Source organism: Uranotaenia lowii, chromosome 2 (assembly GCF_029784155.1).
Source record: "Uranotaenia lowii strain MFRU-FL chromosome 2, ASM2978415v1, whole genome shotgun sequence".
Lineage (NCBI taxonomy): Eukaryota > Metazoa > Arthropoda > Insecta > Diptera > Culicidae > Uranotaenia > Uranotaenia lowii.
In genome coordinates this window covers 334,232,767-334,237,954 of record NC_073692.1, presented here as the reverse complement: position 1 = coordinate 334,237,954, position 5,188 = coordinate 334,232,767, and the positions used below count along the sequence as shown (strand labels likewise).

At 34.1% G+C, this 5,188-nt stretch overlaps 1 long non-coding RNA gene across 1 annotated transcript; it reads left to right on the top strand.

Annotated features, from left to right (window-relative positions):
• Positions 1-945: 945 nt before the first annotated feature.
• On the top strand, positions 946-3,267 carry LOC129748503 (uncharacterized). The gene is made up of 4 exons (XR_008737745.1): positions 946-1,270; positions 1,337-1,726; positions 1,788-1,990; positions 3,140-3,267. It is a non-coding gene; the product is annotated as an uncharacterized LOC129748503 (long non-coding RNA).
• Positions 3,268-5,188: the final 1,921 nt, after the last annotated feature.

Here is a 5,188-nt window from a genome sequence, read left to right as displayed (position 1 = left end):
GATTCGAAACAAGCCTGTAGCGAGACTGATCACCTTACTGCATGGCAAACTGAAAATCCATCGCAAACTATGAAACTACTTAAACTTGGTTGTGAGGTGCACCATAATCAGTTGAGAATGAATATTTTTAACCATAATTTTAAGAAAACTTTAGGAAAAGTTAACACTACAATAACGCGCGAAAATGGAAGCCAAGCATTAGAGCTTGCGTTTCTACATATTGGAAGAATCCTTGGAAAATACAAGAGAAATATGATTGCAATCTCAACGGAGGACGATATATTCAAATTCATTTCCCTGCATACTTTTAAGGAAATCGCAAACACTGTCATTTCCACGTATCAAATAATTATATACAAACCTCCTAGAATTTTGAAAGAGCAGGATGATATAATGGAAATATTACACCAATATCACATGACCCCAACAGGTGGTCATATAGGTCAACACCGTTTGTACCTAAAAATAAGAGAGCATTACAAATGGAGAAACATGAAAGATGACATCGTAAATTTTGTCAGACGATGCGAAACATGTAAAATTAATAAAGTAATTAGACACACTAAAGAGGCAGAAGTTGTAACAACGACGCCTACAAAACCATTTGAGGTCTTATCAGCAGACACAGCTGGACCTTTTACTAGAACTAATAATGGAAACAGGTATATTCTCACTTTACAATGTAACCTTAGCAAATACATTGTGTCAGTACACACAAAACTTTCGAGGCTCAACTTAGCAAAAATATACCATTACTTTCTGTTAGCAAAAATTTTTTTTTACTCTTCAGTTAGCACTTTTCCATATTTTCTTGACTTTTACTTAATTTGAGTAAAAAACACCCATTTGCTACTAACTTGAGCATTCACAGTAGCATGGACTCAAACTTTTATTCTGGGTACAAACCGCCGGTCGTAAGTTGTTTTGTTTTCCTTTCGTCGTTTCTATCGGTCGTGATTTTTGTGCGTGGAAAACGTTTGTTTTCAATTAAGATTTCTTCGAATCTGCGCGCAGAGACAATTAGTTTCGGTTCCGGTGCGTTTACCACCGGTTATTGAAAGTGACGGCAAAACTGATCCGATCTGTTCGCTACCGGGAGGACAACAATTACTTTTCGTGTGAGGTGAATTCTTGCCCTTTTCTACCGGAACCTTATTTCAAGTTGTCCCATTCCCGGGCCAGGACCGATAAATCGGGAAGATGAACGACAAAGAGGAATAAAGTATGGCAAGAGGCGGACTGACATATGTACATTTTGGTATTTTTTCCGGTAAGTGCAATTAGGACAAAAGTAAGATTTCGTCATATGACAACAACATAAAACATTGTTTTCTAGATATGAAAAACTACCGTCATGGCACCGAGATGCTAACCAGATTACGCTGGATATTATCAATAAAAAAAAAACCACGCCACGGTATACATAACAGCCCGGTATTGGAAAATGGTCCATCTTCCGGCCCATACCCAACACGAAGATGAATGCAGGGAAAGTGTTCCGATTCGCCTCAAATCTCGGGTGACGGTAAAGGTGTTCAGATTGCTCCTGGGAAAAAATTATCGTTCGAGGCGAATGTGTGCCCTGATTCCACAAATACTACATTTTCAAATTGTTAAACACCCAGGCCAACCAGCAGTGCTGAGCCAACAGAATGGAAAGTTAAACGACGCGGAGGAATCAGGCGTGATCAATGTGGAGCGAAAAATATTCTGTTGATTTTTCCTGGTAAGCGAATTACTTAAAAAAAAACATTTTGTCAACTACCATGACATAAATATTGTTTTAGAAAGCAGCAGCTCATCAAATTGCGATGGTTATACCAATCGAAAAAAAAAGTACGATTTCCAAAGCAGTGCGGCGAGGGAAGAAAATCTGGGAATATGTTCCTTCATTCCAATTTTTACAATTAAATCTCCAACGTCCTAACACGAAGCATCGAATTGCTACTATGCGAAGGATTAACATAGTCGCTTCCAAGTGTTTAATGGGGTAAGTAAAAAACGGCATAATTGAAGAATTTTTACGTGCCCTACGTGAGTTTGCATGAGAAATTTAGAATTTTTTTTTTTCAAATAGTTTTAAGCCTAGAAAAATCATTTGAAATTATAATTTTGCACCTTAAAGGCACATATAACCTGATTTTACAGTTGATCTACTATGAATCAGGCAATTCAATAATATCTTTTAGATAAATTAAATTTAGTTTAAGCATCAAATCATTTCTACACTCAGGCAAATTCTTATTACAATTTTCATAAGATGCTTCTTATGAACTGCTATTTAGAGTGTAAAATTGTTTTTCATAAGAGTCTTATGAAATTCTTCTTATTCTCATACGAAGTTCTTATGAAAAATAGAAGAATTGGCATTGTGAAAAAATAATGAACACATTCATTCAATTATTCATGTATTTCAGCTTCTTCGGAAGCATTCACTAATTGTAAAGTTACTACTTTTACTGATGTGCATGTGCATGATTTTACTCTTCTAAATGGTAAGTTTGAGTTGAAATTTATATCTAGTTGAAAATATTTGAAAACTCAATAAGAACATTTTGTGTTTTATTTACTTTTCAGCTTGGTTACCGGCAAAAAAGCGCGAAGTCAAAGGTCCGAGGTGCAATAACACTTTTTTATGGAATCGGGTGTTGAAAGGCAGGTGATTGTCACCATGATGTTTTTTCATACGAATTAAGCAGGGAATAAAATAAAATGAAAAAATTATCTTGAATTATTTTAATTTTATGCGACATTTCTTTTCCCATAAGAATATCTTATGAAAAGCAATAACCCCCTCATTGAAACCGGTGTTCATCCTTTGAGTTCATTCCATCATAAGACAATCTTATGAATTTCATTATTTTTTCTTATGGCGCCACTTCATAAGAGAATCTTATGGTCTACATAATAGGATTTTTCTGAGTGTATATGTACATATTTTGAACTTTAATTTCAATTTGAATTAGAAATGCAATATAATATTTCGAAGTGGCTGCATTTGAAAAATCAAAATTACAAAAATTATTGCTATCAGCTAAAGAAAAAAAAATATTTTACCTTTTATAAGGTTATTTCTTTTCTTCGAAACATAAAATAAAAAAAAATGCACTTAACCCTAATATTTCTGTTTTTTTTTCAGATTTCAGTGGTGGAGAAATTCCGAACATCGTGGTTATAATAAAAGCCTTATGAACGCGATGATGGAAGACATATTTTGAAACCCGCAGAGAAATGCGAATAAAAATAAACAAGAAGATAAAAAATCAAGTCTTATTTTTTTATATCTGAAAAAGAAAACCATTCCATTAAAAATAAAAAAAATTGATTTTACTCATATTTAAGCACAAATTTGAAAAAATTACTTTTGCTAAAATTCTAGCAAACAACGATTTTTTTGCTATAAAATTAGTAAAAAGTTTAGTCAGGACACTATCAGCAATTTTGCTAAAAAATTGGTAAAAAAATATTGCTAAATTGATTGCTAAGTTTTTAGCTGGTCAAATTTGAGCAAAATTTTGCTAATTTTCGGCCTCAGAAATTTTGTGTGTAGCAATTCCATCCAAAGAAGCTAATGTTATAGCAAGAGCAATAGTCGAACATTTTATTCTGAAATTCGGACAATTCCTTGAGTTACGCACTGACCAAGGGACTGAATACAATAACCAGGTCTTGGAACAAATTTGTAAAATATTAGAAATTAAACAGACATTTAGTACCGCATATCACCCACAATCTATTGGTGCTCTGGAACGAAATCACAGATGCCTCAACGAGTATCTGCGATGCTTCGTTAATACACACCAAACGGATTGGGATGATTGGGTCAAATATTACGAATTCTGTTTCAACACAACTCCTCATACCGAACACGGATTCACTCCATATGAACTTATTTTTGGATACAAGACAACATTACCACAAAATTTAACTACAAGAAATGAACCAGTATATGACTTAGATCAATTTCATAACGAGCTTCAATTCAAATTACAGAACTCCAATACAATAGCTAGAGAAAAATTAGTACACAACAAAGTAATACGACAGAATAAAAATAATGCAAACACTAATCCAATTGACATAAAAATAGGAGATACAGTATATTTGTCGAACAAGAATAGAAAAAAATTAGATCCCTTTTATATAGGACCTTTTACAATAACAAAAATAAATACCCCAAATTGTACCATAAAAAATAAAAACACCAGCAAAGAAACTGTAGTACACATGAATAGGGTAATAAAGGCATAAATAAGAATGCCTCAAATAATTCGACATTCTTTTTTTTAGGGGGGAGGTGTACTGTACCTCCCTGTTAGCATAATTAGCCTAATCACCGTAGTATATTACAATAACCAACTAATGAAGCAATCGTCCATAAACTCATAATAATCAAGAAAACCCAAAAGACCAAAATAAACGTTATGTTTTTACACATTCATAAAGCACAAGCACAGCGGGAAAACCTAAAGCAATCTTTTTACTTATTGCAAAAAACCCATAGCCAGCAACCTTTCTTTGCGACCATAATAAAAGAATAAACCCAAACACAACGGCATCCAATGCCAAGACCAAATTTACGTTACCTAAATAAACACGCGCTGACCTTACCTGCCGCGCGTGAAGGCATAGCATACTCAAATAAACAAACATTCTACCTAAGTTAAGAACAACATGTAAACTAGTATATAAGCACAGTATGTTAATAAAACAGATGTTCATTCAAAGCCGAAAAGTAAGAGTGAAAGTATCTTTCTCTTCGAAATCCTAATGTGAGAAAACGTTAAACGTGCGAAGTATATTTGACTAAGAATTTTCCTATGTTGGATTTTCTGTTCCTGAATAGTGTCGTCGTAGAAATATGTGCATTTGTTAACAGCTTCCGCACATTCAAAGAAGCTTTCACATGGGGACATAAGATGGATGTTTTTTTAACTAGACGCGTTTCCAAAGAATATTCACTGCAAGTGGATCGGTCCAGAAAAAGAGTTGTAAAAAAGTTTTTAGTTCACAAAATAAGACTTGGTATTTTGCTATCCTTTGACTGAGTTTTGTGTTCAATTTTTTGACGGTGCAGCTGCACAAAAAAATTACGCCGCACGAGGGGTGCCAGGTGGTTTCGTCAAAAATCAGGACAACGTGTAGTTAAAAATCAGGATTTTTCAGGACACCTCTTGATTCGTGAAAA